The sequence below is a fragment of the Phocoena sinus genome, chromosome 12 (assembly GCF_008692025.1).
Source record: "Phocoena sinus isolate mPhoSin1 chromosome 12, mPhoSin1.pri, whole genome shotgun sequence".
Lineage (NCBI taxonomy): Eukaryota > Metazoa > Chordata > Mammalia > Artiodactyla > Phocoenidae > Phocoena > Phocoena sinus.
In genome coordinates, this window is record NC_045774.1 from 57,542,075 (window position 1) to 57,558,499 (window position 16,425).

The 16,425-nt window shown below is 32.9% G+C and overlaps 1 protein-coding gene across 2 annotated transcripts in view; it reads left to right on the plus strand.

The window, feature by feature from the left end:
- ASCC3 (activating signal cointegrator 1 complex subunit 3) overlaps positions 1-16,425 on the plus strand; it is a 366,641-nt gene that overhangs the window by 48,659 nt on the left and 301,557 nt on the right. The gene's annotated exons all lie outside the window — the stretch shown is intronic.

A 16,425-nucleotide genomic window follows, 5' to 3' on the forward strand; every position in this document is an offset into this window, starting at 1 on the left:
CTGTTGTTACGTTGTAATAATTAGTAGTGTCTCTTCTTCAAAAAATATATAGGTTTGAATGATAAATTATATGGTTAATCTAGTAATAACTGTTTACATTTGTACAGCATTATATATTTCTATGAGTTCTTTGATGAAAATATAATAAACTTCAAAACATTAGAAATTTTATCTATATACTGAATGACTTGCTGATTTAGAAAAATATTTTTGACTAGTTTTTATGATTGAAAGAGTAAGCTTTGAAAAACAGACTGATCTAGAAGTAATTGGACTGTTTTATACTACTTGTTCAATAAAGAATTGTGTCTTTATAAGTTTTTTATATCACACAAAGGAAACATTATTTTAATTCCTTTCTATGCCACCATTTGCTTATGTTATTCAAAATGATGAATTACTCTTACCGTCACATGAAAAGTTCAGTTTTGCTCTCAGTTACTGGCATTATATTCATTATCTGATATAAATTTAAAATAATGTCAGCCCAGTTTTAATACTGGATGAGTAACATATTTGATGAAGGATTAAGAGAGGTGGTATATTGTTGTAGAAAGGGCAGAGACTGAAATCAGAAGTCTTTCCTTTCCCACATTTTGGTAGTGAGAGTTCAGGTAATTGAATCCCCTAGAGGCTTTTTTTGCTGGGTTCTCTCAGGATAAAAAGAATGTGTAGATTATAGAATTGGTATAAGCCTTAAATGAAATACCATGTGTGAGATGATAAGTAGCATTTAATAAATACTTGTTACATGGTAGCTGTGATTATTTTTGTTATTGTTGTTATTATTGAAATTAAGAATTTGAAAATCACATGGAGTATCAGGAATGTAGGAAAAAATCTAGGTTTCCCCCACCCCCAGAGGAGAATTAATTTAGGGAATTATCTGTTTCCATATATCAGAGTTTTATTAGAATGTATACCTGATAGATCAGTAAATAAATTTTTATCTATGTCTTGTTATATATAGATGTTTCAAGTAATTAATAAAATGATGCTTGGAGGCTGGGTCTTAATTCAGAGAATTATTATTTTTACTGCTATTTTTTTTTTCTGTTTTGCTTTTTTAATTCTCACTATTCTAAAGAAAATCTTTTGAATTGAGTTTTTGAAGTGAGTTCTGATTTTAAAAGTCTAAATATTTGCTAAAATAGAAAAGGTGTTAATAGGAAAATACTCGGGAATATTGGAGATGGCATATACATAGCTCTTGGTATTATTTCAATATTAAATGCTATTTGCAGTTATTAATATTGATGTAAGTATTGATAGAGTTCTATAACAAATTCTTTGGAAAAGTGAATTTTGAGTTATTGATATTATCATAGTTCATGGTTGTACAGCTGGGGTTCATTCTTTATAGCATTTCTTTTTTCTTTTGCGGTACACGGGCCTCTCACTGTTGTGGCCTCTCCCGTTGCGGAGCACAGGCTCCAGACGTGCAGGCTCAGCCACCATGGCTCATGGGCCCAGCCACTCCGCGGCATGTGGGATCTTCCCAGACCGGGGCACGAACCCCTGTCCCCTGCATTGGCAGGTGGACTCTCAACCACTGCGCCACCAGGGAAGCCCATCTTTACAGCATTTCTAATTTTACATTTGCTATTAGCATTATTTCTTTACTCTATGCAGATGGTGTCATTGACCCATGTGAGTTCAGTCCTGAACCTAGCCCTGTTCCAGATATGTGCCTGATCCTAAACTTGGTTAGAATGTCTTCTGAGTGAAGACTATTTTTTTAGTACTTATTTGCATTATAGGTGATTCCAGCATCCTTTGAAATTTTGATATAGAATAATTAGCATGGTTTAATACAGTAGTTCCCAAACTTTGTTCTCAAAACTCCTTTACGCTCTTAAAAATTACAGAGGATCTCATAGAGTTTTCCTTACGTTGTTTATCAATATGTTCTATTGATATTTATTGTATTAAAAATTAAAACAAAAATTTTAATATATTATTAAATATTGTATTTATTAAAATAATACTAAAATAATACTAAATCTATTAATTAATATAAGTAACTAAATATTACATTGATACTAATAATACTAAATCTGTTATATTAATATAAGTAGCATTTTTATGAAAAGTAACTTCTCTGAAATAAAAAATAGTATGAAGAATGGCATTGTATGACATTTTTTCAAATCAATTCAATGTCTAGCTTAATATAAGACAGCTAGATTCCCATATGTGCTTCTGCATGCAGTCTGTTCTGATATTACATATTATGTAGCCTCTGGAAATCTCCACTCACTTTATACTCGTGGGAGGATGAGATGAATGAGGCAAAGACTGTTTTAGTGTTATTATGAAAATAGTTTTGGCTTCATGGACCTCCTGAAAGGATCCTGGAGATTCTAGACCAGACTTTGAGAATCACTGATTTAATGTATATACTAAATTATATACTGATTTAATGTATATACTACAATTTGGTACAATTTTATATCTATTAGTTACTTAACACTTCTATGCATGTTTTTTGACAATAAAACATGCAATATATTATCTATTGTATTTTTTTTTAGTTGAAGTATAGTTGATTTACAATGTGATTAGTTTCAGATATGTAACATGGTGATTTGGTTAATAACTTTTAATGGCTGCATAGTATACATTTATCATCATATCCTAATTTATTAAATTAATACTCTGCTATTGAAGATTTAAGTTAAATCTAGCCTTTCCCTATTATAAATAACATTGCAATAAAAACTCTTATGCTGTCGTGATGTTTTTGGTACCCAGAGTAGGAAATCTAATATTACCATGCTGAATGATTAACATTAATGTTTCATGAAAAGGTTTTATATCTATTAGTTATTGTACATTCTTTTTGGTAGTCTTAGCCCTGCTAGACTATAAGGACACCAACATTAACCAGGTTGACATTAAAATAATGTCTCTTCAACTGTGAGGACAAAATATGTGCTGCTTTTTCTGTCGTCTTTCCACCAAATAATCAGAAGAGCCCTTCCCCTGCCCAGAATCTGAATAGAGAGCTACCATTGGGTAAAATTATACTTAGAGAATATTTAGAATCATAGAGTTCCCCCACCCAATGTATTATTTGTGTGTCTAGCATTCTATCCAAGTGGTGCCCATATAATAAGGGCTACTTACTCTAATGAAGAGTTTCTTTTTTTCAAAAGGCATCTTATCCCTTGCTTGAGTAGTTCTCATGTAACTTACTTGTTTTGCTGACTGATAACTGCTCCTGTTACGTCTGCCATTTAGTCTTGTGTCTGTACAGGGGCAGTAAAGTTGTAGATGTCTACTCTTTTATATGACTGTATTTTAGACATGTGATGGCAGTTAAATTTTTCCCTTCCTTAGCCTTTTTTTCTAAGTGTAGAACTCCTTCAGTTTTCCTCTACATTAACATTAATCCATTATATCAACACAATCTGTGTACAGTTGTTCAGTTCTCCATAGATCTAACAGTATTGACCAGTAGAATGCTTTCATCATCTCATTTCAAAGATATGAAACTTTCAGTTGCTTATCCAATCTAAGAACAACTAACCTAATAATCTCATAAGAAAAAGAATTAAGACTATTTTGCCATGATTTTACTTGTGAATTCTGTTCTTCTGTTACATTTCCATGTGTTGATATTTAAGTTATAATAATTTTCACAACCCATCATTTTTATCATTTCTTTTTTAAATTGGGGAATCTTGCCTTCATCTGGAACTTCTGTTTTCCTTTGTTATTTCTCAGAGATATTAATGACTCTGACCTCAACTCTGTAAGCAGTTCTTGAACCTTGGGATATGATTCATCAAGGTCTGAACACCTGAACTTATTTATTTGAAGAAGTTAGGTGATTCCTTACTACTTTCTCCATAAGGTAGAACTCAGTATTTCTCCATGGGTAGCATTCAATATTTTTGATATTTGTTCTGCTCTTTCCTGTCTTAAGCTAATATTCTCTGTAGGAGAAGATGCATGCAAAGTGAGAATGGACTTGCTTCTCCCATCTTCCTCAGGGAAGAACATATGTCCTGGTTTTATTTCCTTGCTTCAAGCTTGGTAAAAGAACTCTGTCATTTCTCTCGTTTTTATGTGCCTAGATATTTTTAGAGCTTTAACCATATAGACACTACTATAATAGGTTTTAAAAACATATATGTAATTATGATAGTTTTTATTGTGATTTTGCTACCATATTGTCTCTCATGTCCCTCTAATATTTTTCAGTTTATAGTTACTGCGTAGCCATAGTGTTTTATTAAAATCCGATTTTTTTCTCTTATTTTTTTCAGGATTGTGGTGGAAATTCTAGTCTTTTATGCCATTTCATTTTTTAATGCCAACTGTTCTTTATACAACTTTATTTTTCCAATTTAAAACAAAGTATCATTGTAGAAAATTTAGAACATAAAATGTAGGAACGAAATCATCTGTAAGATTCTCACTACTATCTAGCGATGGCCACTGCAAATATTTTGGAGTATATATTTTAAAAAGTATGAATACTTAAGAAAATGGGTCCTATAGTATATGTAATGCTTTTTTGTTACTTAACACTTCTATGCATGTTTTTTGACAATAAAACATGCAATATATTATCTATTGTATTTTTTTTTAGTTGAAGTATAGTTGATTTACAATGTGATTAGTTTCAGATATGTAACATGGTGATTTGGTTAATAACTTTTAATGGCTGCATAGTATACATTTATCATCATATCCTAATTTATTAAATTAATACTCTGCTATTGAAGATTTAAGTTAAATCTAGCCTTTCCCTATTATAAATAACATTGCAATAAAAACTCTTATGCTAAATATTTGCTAATACATATTTTTCCCTTGAATATATTACTAGTACTGAAAATTTTGCATCCAAAAGTACTGACAAAATTCTTTCCTGAAAGAATCTACCAGTGTACATTTCTGCCTGTAGTGTATAAGAATATCCTTTTACTTATGTTCTTGCCAACGCTGTTTATTAGGGACATAATTATATCTCACTGTTTTAATTACAGTTCTTATTACTGCTGAGGTTAAAGATTTTTTCCCCATATATTTATAGGCCACTTACTGCTTTCTAGTGAGAATTGCCAATTTTTCATTTGATGAAGTTCAATTACTCTTTATAAGGGAATTTATAATGAGATTAAAAAATTTTTTTTGATGTTTTGAGTGTACAAATAGGCAAGTCTATTCATCTTTTCATTTAGGAATCTTCTTTTGGTATTATGCTTAGAAAGGCGATTCCAAAGACATGATTGAACCTCCCATCTTTTTTGAACTTTTTTCTTTTTAGTCTCACTGGTTTTAGTCAGAATGTTACTTGGATCAGATGTATCTTTGTATTTAATTTGTAGGTGCATATCTGAATATGTCCATATTGCATACTCTAAAGTGATCTAGCCATTTTCTCCCAAGGTTCTTATTACTTCCACATTGTCTGCCATTTTAGGTTATTCATTCCTACTTTTACTTTTTAAGGGATGAAATTTTCATGAGGAAAGTTCATGTTCTACTTTTAGCTGAATGTAAAATTTAGGAAAGGTCAAGACCTGCTATAACAGGTCTCTTTAGTTTTATGGTCTATATTGGGAAAGCACTGGCTGTATGTTTTTATTTATCTTGGTTGAATGTTGCTTTTACCTCCTTCTTTGTGGCTCAAATTGTTAGAATAATGGGCTGAATATGACAATAAAATAGATAAATATAAGTTCATATACTTGTAACCAGGAACACTGTTAATTATAGGTAGAAGATCTAGTTCAGCAGCTTTCTCTAGTTGCGGCGAGCGGGGACTACTCTTCGTTGCAGTGTGCAGGCTTCTCATTGCTGTGGCTTCTCTTGTTCCAGAGCAGGGCTCTAGGTGCACGGGCTTCAGTAGTTGTGGCACGCGGGCTCAGTAGTTGCAGCTCGTGGGCTCTAGAGAGCAGGCTCAACAGTTGTGGCGCACGGGCTTAGTTGCTCTGTGGCATGTGGGACATTCACGGACCAGGGCTCGAACCTGTGTCCCCTGCATTGGCAGGCGGATTCTTAACCACTGCGCCACCTGGGAAGTCCCGAAAAGGTATTATTAATATGTTAACTTAAACTCACAATGAGGACTTAAAAATACTTGCTTGTTTCCAATTTGTGGTAATAACAGATTCCAAGCTATTTTGCTCATAGTTGGAATGGTTGTTCGAGGAGTAAGACCTTTTACCAAATTGCGTACATTTAGTCTTACTCTTCTCTGTTTGGCACTGTTCATTCACTCGTTTATTCATTCATTCTCAGCTGTGTGTCAAGTACTCTTAGGTTTGGGGAGACAAAAAGGAAAGGTAACAAAGTTCAATCAACTCACTCCCATTATCTTGCTTTCTTAAGTCTCCTCCTCTTGGAATTTTCATACATATATTTAAAAGGAGAATGGGCATGAAAATTATGTTTGATATAATGAATGTTATGACTAATTTGGAAGAGCATATGGATTTTATACGTTGAGAAATATCTGTAATGTTTTGATATGGGAAAGAAATAAGATAAATACATTTTATTAGTAGAATAAAGAATAAATTTCTGTGTTTGAGATGAGTAAAAAACGTTCTGGATAATGTTTATCCAGTTGATAAACATAGATAAGTATGACTTAGATTTAGAAATTGCTGTAAGCATTTTTAAAATATTTAAAAGTTAATACATTATTTGTCCAGCTTTATATGTACATGTGCACATATGCACATACATACATATTATGGCTGTAAATTTCTTTTCACTAAGGCAACTAAAAATCAGCATATTTTGTTTTTAAGAATCAAGGAAGCTATCAATTTGCCACGTGCATGAAAATGTAAAGTAAGCTTTTAAATATACAATGGTACCTAGCTTTAACCTTACTATACATCTAATTAATTATAGTATGTGAGGAATAAATAGTATTTACATTCCAAGTAGTTTTAACTAAATCGTGACCTTGGTTTTAGCTTTGTTAAGTTGTTGTGTTAGATTAAGTACCTGTAAATAATGAACATTAGTTATTCTGAAAATATAATTTATCTCATTCTCTGCAGTGCAACAACAATTTGCATAGCACATTTTTCTTGAGAGATAAATAAATGCTAAATAAATGCTGTCCTAATTTTCAGTCATTTTCTTTTGTTGTTTAAGACTTTATTTTGGAATGTATGAATACTTAATAATTTTTTTTGCCACGAACCATACTAAGAATAATTTACAATGTTATAAATAACATACTGTGCTTTATGTAATTATTCTGGTACTGAGTTCCATATGGACTGTTAATTCAAAACTTTTTTCAGAATTACTCAGTTAACATTTCTTTTAACATACTTCATTATTCTTTGTTTTCAATATGCACATCATTTCATGTGCTAATCTAAAATTGCTTGTTATCTCAAAGGAAGACATTCCCTAGATTGAGTATAGTTTTTCTTTGAATACCATGTTTATTACAGTGTATAATGTATGCTGTTTATACAGTAGAGGTGTAGATACAACTCAAAGTTTTAAAATGCCTCCCTTTGTAATTAAGAAAGGAAATACATGGATTTGCCTTAGTTTAATTTATGAGAATCAGAATGCCTCCTCTTTTTCTTGGGGCTTATTGGATAGTCACTGGTGCATCACATGGTTTTCCAATCCTTCTACTATTCTTAGAATCCCAGCCTGAGTAGAGAATTTGTAAATTACCCTGTTTTAATACTAATACCTAAGGTTATTCTGACTTCATAAAATAAACTTCTGGAGCTTTATTTATCTGTTTTTTAAAAGGTTTCTATAAGAAAGCAATTATTTCTTTCATGAAAGTTTGAAGCAAGTATGCTTCTAAAACTATGTTGCCTGGTGTCTTTTTGTAGGGCAGACATTAATTAGCAATTCAGATTTTCCAGTCGTTGGTTTATTCAAATTTTCTATTTCTTCTTAAATCAAATTTGATAATTATATTTTTCTGTGAAATTAGCCATTTCACTAGCCAAGTATTCAAGCTTTTTGCTCTAAAGTTATTCATAATGTCTTCTTATTTAAAAAGAAAAATTTTTTTACACTAGCTTTTGGTTATGTTGCCCCTGTATTTCTGTCTGTTTTCTACTTTTTAATTTTTGATAGAGGAGTGTTTGTTTTCAGAGAACCAGCTTTTAATTTTGTTGCTCTTCTCTTTGTTTTTTTTCCCCCACATATGTTTTAGCTTTTATTCATATGGCAGGTATTAGTTTTAAATAGTAAGACATCTGGCAGTTTCCCAATCTTTAGCTATGAAGTAGCTGGGACAAGCCTGATGTCCTTGTAGTTACATCCAGTTATAGCAGGTGTATTTGTTTCACAGTGGAAATGGGTTTCTTCTTTAAAAATTTTAATCTGTTTATAACTACTTGTTTTCTTATGCAGTCAATAATAATGATGATAACATTTGAAATACTCTAAAAATATAAAGTGACATCAAGGACATTTATTGTATCTGAAAAATAAAGTAGATTCCAATGAGAATGTTAAAAGAGGTGTATATTTTATGACCTGATAACTAATGCTGATAGAAAATGACCTCATATTGATCATTAATTACCTCTTTTCATTACTTACTCATTTTCTCCACAAAGATTTGTTAGGCATCTTTTTTATATTTTACTAGTAGTTTTTGTTTAAACCACAAGTGTACGATCATTTAAACTTTACAAATATTTATCAGCAGTAGGAGAATAATCACCTTGATTGATATCGATTTAAAATTCTTTTTTCCTTGAATCATTTATCATCTTTTTTTTAATTAATAAACTTTTTAAATAGCAGCCTTAAGTTTACAGAAAAATTGAGCAAAAAGGATAGAATGTTCCAATATACCCTCTTTTGTTTTGTTTCATAAATTCTTTTAATGGAAGCAACTGCTCTCTTGGAGCTTTGTAATAGTACTGACTTGAAAGTCTTTATCACATTGTTCCATATTACCTTCTTCTGGAGTGAACTTAAGTTCCATTGTTGATTTTGTTGACTGTCATTTTTAGTTTAAGATTTCTTCATATGTTTTAGAATTTTAATTATGCTGATGGTGATGTTGATGTGTAGCTTCTTCCTTTCACATTCCCCCTCCTCCCCATCTTAGATTGCTATAGAGTTGTGGCCCCAGGTCTCATTTTGGTAGTAGTTCTTTTCAGCCCCTTCTTATAAACAGGGGAGCCCCATGCCCATGCTCTGGCCTCAGCTAAGCCTTGTTCTGCTTTGCACATTGTTTACAAGGAGCACTTTTTTTTTTTTTTTTTTTTACATTTTGACCATGCCGCAGCATGTGGGATCTTAGTTCCCCTACCAAGGATTGAACCCGTGCCCCCTGTGGTGGAATCGTGAAGTCTTAACCATTGGACTGCCCGGGAGATCCCCACAGAGCACTTTTCATCTAGGTTATCTCACAGGAGCCAGACTCCTGGCCTTGCTGTCTAGAACTGGAGCTCAGCTTGTTACTTTAGCCCTACTCGGTGTTTTACTTTTTTTGGCTCAATTTCTGGTCCAGGGAGATATTTTTCTTCTTTTTAAGTTTGAAGTGTCTTTTAGGTTTTTCTCTTTTTCAATCTTACCAGAAGATGTGCATTCATCTTCTGCAGTCTTACCAGAAGTGCATTCACCTTCTGCAATCCTACCAGAAGAAGTGAATTTTGTGCCATACCTTCTTTTTCATCTTAATCGCTAATACTTGTTTTCAGAAGTCAGCCTCCTTCACATGTTAAGCATAAAAGGGAAGGGAGTTTTTTCAAGATAGTTTTAAGAAGAAATTTAAAAGTAAAATATTTTAGTTTAGTTTTTTTTTAAGAGAAATGACTGTGATTATCCTTATAGGATCATCATATTTTTTATTGTGACAAACTGCTTAAGGGTTCTGTTATATAGAAACACTCTAAAACTTGAAAATAGTAGAATAACTAAATTCAGTATATAGAATGTCGATTGTACTGTCAGAATCAGTGACCAATAAACACTTATTCAGCTATTCTTTCTACTTAGGGTTAAAATTGAAATCTTAAGTTTGCTCAAGGCAATGGAAAATTAATCATGACAGTTATGTAGTTTTAATAAGAATAACTTAACTATAGACTTTACAGGTATTTTGATAATTTCAACAACAACAAAAAACCAAACCAGGAGCTCATTGTTACTTATATTATTAGTAAGCCTTATATATTTTTTGCTTTATTTTGATATTTTTAACCCTGTCTCTTGTTTTATATGAGTACCTGGTTATCATAACTTCATTGCTTATGCATTTTATGTATCAGCTGATACCCAGAAAAAGTGATGTGTGGTATAATATTCCTGGAGATTCAATTTCTGTGTAGAGAGTTAAGTGTCTTGAAAATCCCCCAAATAAAAAGATCCCCTAGTAAATGCTGTGATTTTTATTGTCTATGCCAATAAGGAAAGAGGCTAAACATTATTCCTTGCATATTATCAGTCTACCATGAAACATAGTAAATCTCATAACAATAGTAAATGTGTATTTGAATAGTTACAGGTATTGCTTTCTGTGAAAAATGTTAATTTTCTTTTGATATACAATTAAATAAGCTTACTTGGAGAGTAATACTTTACCCACTTGCTCCATTTTGTAAATCTGGCCATATAGATGCTCAAGCAAATTTTTCATTTCTGTTTGTAAGCTGCTCTTCTTTTCCCTAACCAGCTTAGTTCAAAGTGCCATCCATGGCTCTTCTACTTGGAAAGAATATAATGGACATTCTGCACTTATTGCATCTCTTAAGTAGTTCCAGTTAGATATTAGGATAAGGGATTTGCTTATTACCTCAAATGATTAAATTGTTAAAACATCTATTTTATTGCTATTATGAACTAATAATAATTATATTATCAAAATTACTGAAATAGTTTTTCAGTGATCAGAATTTTTAGAAAATGGTGTATGTTAGCGTGATTCCTATGTGGTTACATTGTGCTTGATTAAAAAAAAAAGTTTTTCATTTGAAAAATAAGATTTGGTAGAGGAAATAAAGTTTAAATTATTCATTGGTCCTTGTACTATTAGTTATCAGCTGATTTGTCTACATGATTTTTTTGGTTTATATAATTAGTGTTCATTCCAAATATGGCAATTTGTGAAAACCTATTTTATTTATTAAGTTAGTGATGCTTTGTGTCCTTAGCGGACAAAAAGTTAAAAAAATTGGTAAATCGGGGCTTCCCTAGTGGCGCAGTGGTTGAGAGTCAGCCTGCCGATGCAGGGAACACGGGTTCGTGCCCCGGTCCGGGAAGATCCCACATGCCGCATAGTGGCGGGCCCATGAGCCATGGCCGCTGAGCCTGCGCGTCCGGAGCCTGTGCTCCGCAACGGGAGAGGCCACAACAGTGAGAGGCCTGCGTACCACACACACACACACACACACAAAATTGGTAAATCAGAATCTGGTTTGTATTGTTTTTATTTATTTGTTTATTTAAAAAATAAATATATTTATTTATTTTTGGCTGTGTTGGGTCTTTGTTGCTGTGCGCAGGCTTTCTCTAGTTGTGGCGAGCGGGGGTTACTGTTTCGTTGTGGTGTGCAGGCTTCTCATTGCTGTGGCTTCTCTTGTTGAGGAGCATGGGCTCTAGGCGTGCAGGCTTCAGTAGTTGTGGCTTGTGGGCTCAGTAGTTGTGGCTTGCAGGCTCTAGAGTGCAGGCTCAGTAGTTGTGGTGCACAGGCTTAGTTGCTCCTTGGCATGTGGGATCTTCCCGGACCAGGGCTCGAACCCATGTCCCCTGCATTGGCAGGTGGATTCTTAACCACTGCGCCACCAAGGAAGCCCTGGTTTGTATTATTAAAAAAAAATAATAAAACCTCTTCTGATTAAATTGTATGTGTTCATTGTAGAAAATTTGGAAAAGAAAGAAAATGACAAGTGTGAAATTTAGTCATATTCTTTCCGCATTTCTCTGTATAGGACTTGCTTGCATATTTTTATGGATGAGATAATTTGAGTAAAAAACAGAATTTAATGAAATAAAAAATAAAGACAACTGTCAAAAGCAAACAAGATATTCTTCAGTAGGGAAATGGATAAACTGCGGTATTCAGTGATAAAAGAAAATGAGCCAGCAAGCCATGAAAAAACTTAGAAGAACCTTAAATGATTATTGCTAAGTGAAAGAAGTCAATCTGAAATGGGTACACACTATATGATTCCATCTATGTGACATTCTGTAAAAGGCAAAATTTTGGAGATAGTCAAAAAATAAGTGGTTACCAGGGGTTGGGGAGAAGGGAGAAAGGGGTGAATTGGTGGAGCATAGGGGATTTTTAGGGCAGTGAATCTCTTCTGTATGATACTGTAATGATAGATACATGTCATTGTGGTCATCATACATTTGCCAAAACTTGTAGAATATACAGCACAAAGAGTAAATAAACTCTAATGTAAACTATGAGCTTTTTACAAAAACCCTAATTTGGTAGTAAGTGTGATAAACTAGACAGATTTTGCTGTGTAAACATATTCTATCTAGATCTAAGCAGTGTTTTACAGTACAATCAAAATAGCTCCTAGACCAGTGCTGTCTTTTTGTGATGGTTGAAATATTTTGTTTGCTCTTCAACACAGTAGTCACTAGCCACATGTGGCTGCTGATCTCTTGAAACATAGTTAAATGTAACTGAGGAATTGTATTTCATATTTTGTTTAATTGTAATTACTTGGCATACAGATAGCCTTGTGTGACTAGTGGCTACAATACTAGATATTGAAGAATCTAAATTAGACAAGATATATGGAGAAATGTCAGCAGTGATTAATACAGTTAAATGGAGTTAATAGTTGATTGAAAAACCTTATTGTAAATATTGGTTCATTGCCAATTTGGAATCAGGTCTCCATTCTTTATCCTGTAGTTTTTTACTTTTGTCCTGTCCTCAGTACTTTAATCAATAATTTGTATAAAGGCACAGTTGTTGAACTTGTGTTCTGGACTGGTTCAACACTGATAGTGTTTACTGATATAATAGATTGCCAGAATCCAGATTTTAAAAGCTCTCTAAAGACTAAAAAAACAAAAAAAAAAAAAACAAAAAAAGAAGAAAATGAAATTTATAAGGGATCTATTTGAAATTTTGGGTTTAAAAATTATTATATAAAGTACAGGATATGGGAAGATTCCCATATCCTACTAGGAATTTATGTGGAAAAAAACTAAAACCAAATACTTTTACTTGGCTACACATTCAATTTGAGCCAATAGTGTGATATTGTTACCAATTTAAGCTGTGTTTAGAAAAGTTTAACATCTAGTCCAGAGTTGTTTTAATCTTTGTGATCTGCCCCAATCAAATTATATTTGAAATGTTATGCTTAGTTTTGGATGCCATTAAAAGTAAAAGGCTCAGTAAAAGGTAGATTTCTAAACGAACCTGGATAAAGAATCATCAAGAAACCAAGTTATATGACTAATAGTAAGGAATTGATGTATGTTTACCTGGGAAGGAAAGAACTTACGAGTGAAGTGTGCCTAATACTTTACTTGGCCTTATCTTTAAATTTTTGAAGGGCTGTCTTGTAGAAATATTATTAAGATCATTCTCTGTAACCCCAGAGGGCACAGCCAGTGTTAGGTGAAAGCTATAGTGAGTCTGATTGGGCTCAATGTACGGAAGGATTTTTTTACTTTAAGCATCCTCTAGCAGTGGCATGAGTTTCCTTATGAAGTGTTCTACTTGCTGGTGGAAGTATGCTGGGTGTTCATCAGCCAGAAAAAAAAAAAATGTCAATAACAGCAGTAAATATGTATAGAGCACCTGTTGTCAGATACCATGCTAATTTCTTTTAACTGACAGGAAAGCTGAGGCACAGAGAGCTTAAGAAAGTTCCCATAGTCATATAAGTAGGAATTGACAAAATTGATAAACTTAGTTCTGAGTCCAAGCCCATGTTCTCAGCTGTCCTGTTTTTTGGACTCCTTTGGCAGTAATTATTGATTTTTGAGAGCTTTGTTTAGATGTCCTCCAAGGTCCCTTCTAAACTGAGCTTAGATGAGATTACCCCATTGTAGTTTCTACAATGTATGGGTGTATGTGAAAGCTGTGAGGGAGATTCATCTGGTTCTTGTATTTAACAGACTGAAATGGAGGAGACATACTGGTGGTTGTCAGGAAGGTTAAGGAAGCTGTGATCTAACCAGTGATTAAAGTTTTAGTTGAAGCAATGGTTTCAAATCTATCGCTGCTTTTTACAGAATACTAGGATATATTGTATTTAGTTTCGCCATTGAACCAAGAATAATTTTACTAGCAGAAGTTGGAGTTAGAATATATGCATGTACATATTTACAATCATGAGCACACCTTCTTGAGAAAAAATGCTGAAGTAAATATGCATGTCAGATATTTGTGTTAATATTTGTTGTATGTTCATTTATTTCCTGACAAGTGATAGTTGATTATTCATACTTTTGTAGTATTTTCTTTGAATTATTATTCTATCATGATTGCTTTTAAATGATAAATGCATTAGTATTATGTATATTTAGCAAAGATTCACTGAATATTTCTTCAGATGAAGACTGAAAATATTTGCTTTAGACGTAAAGCACTTAATTACTTGCCTGGGACATAACTAGTGTGCAAGTATTAGGTTTTGTTATCATTTTCACTGTGATACAAATTATTTTGTGTACTTTTCTTACTACCTTATTTGATTATGATTCGTTTATTTTGGTAATACTAAATACCTAATGTTAATTACTTATTATATGCAAGGCACTGTGTCATATACATTTACATCCATTATTTAGTTCACATCACAACCCTGTGAAGGGTATGTATGTACTCTTATTCCCACTTTACAAATGAGAAAAGGAGGCTCAGAGCAGATGTCTAAGCTCCTAAAGCCAATGAGCAGCAGGCTTATGATTTGAGCCCGGACTGACTTTCTCCTAACCTAAACTGCTGTGTGTTACTAGTGTTCATAAGCTTGGTAAATTATTAAATTAAGTTGACTGACAGGGGGTAATATAAAGTAAAAACTGAGTTGCTGATGTAGAATGCACTTACACAGAAGTTTTGAAAATATGAGTAGCAGTGGTATCAGTGGATTGTACCTAATCTGTATTTCCTTGCATTCTATAATTATAAATTAAATATAATTTAATATATTAGCTAATTTAATTATTTAATATAATTTAATTTACATATACTTATGCGATTTAAATTATAATTTAAATTATAATATTATAATTCTACTGACCATTTTCAGAAACACCATTCATGTAAGAACATTTTCAGAAAAAATATATTAAATATAAATATTGGTTATAAGATATATCCAAATAAGAAAACTTACATTGTGCAAAACTTTCATAACAGAATGATACTTTAAAGCATTGGTCTCCAAACTTTTTTTGATTATACTTTCTAACCACGTTTGATAATGTATCCCTGATATAAATGTAGTTATTTAATTTTAAACTGTATATGATATACAGTATAATTTTAAATTATGCTATGATACCTTACACTCATTATAAAACATACATAGAAATGGAGAATTAAAAAGGATGCTGTTTTAAAAAGAGTATTTAACTTTATTAATGATATTAAAATTCTTTCTAGTCAGAGCAATGTAATTGAATATGCATCAGTATTTTTGACTCTTAGTGTAGCACTTTTTGATGTTTTGAGGTTCTGCTTCTGTGTTCAGTTCAATTCAGTACTTCATCTTGAGAACAATGGAGAGCAATTGGACGTTTGCTGGCAAGGGTTGGAGGGAAGGTAGCATACATTGATCAGACCTACATTTCCTAACATCTTCTGTCATTGCTATGTGGAGAATGGATTGGAATGTGTTTTGGATAGATGTGCAGAAACTATTTAGGAAGCCCTTTGCATGGTACAGGCAATAACTGTTTGGGATCTTAAAACTGACAAGGAGAAAGGCTTGAAATCTGTTTAGTAGTTGAGATCGAGAGAATTTAAGGGTGAAGTGGATGACGGGGTAGGATTGGGTACGATGCATAAAGAGGTGGTAAGGGTGCATTTTAGGCTTTTGTGTAACTGGAAGGATGGCAATGCCATTCATGGAAATAAAGAATACTTAGAGTGAAGTGGGTGGAAAACCAAGAGATGGTTTTGGACGTATGTGGAATTGTGAGAGGCCTTAAGACCTCCAAGTGAAGATGATAACTGGACAATTTGTTAAATGAAGCTCAGAGTAGAGATATGGGAAGGATGTGTGATTTTATGAATTTTCAGTATATGCTTGCTAATGGGAGCTGAGGGCTTCCATGTGAACAGCTAAGGAGAGAACATGGAATAGAAGAGAAAGCCTGGGATTAAACCTTAAGGAACTCCAACATTTAATAGTCAAAGGGAGCCTAAAGAAGAGAGAGGAATGTACTAGCCAGAGTGGTAGGATACATATCAAAAGAATGGCGTGTCTAGAGAACAGACTTGTGGTTGACAAGCGGGAGAAGGGGAGGGAG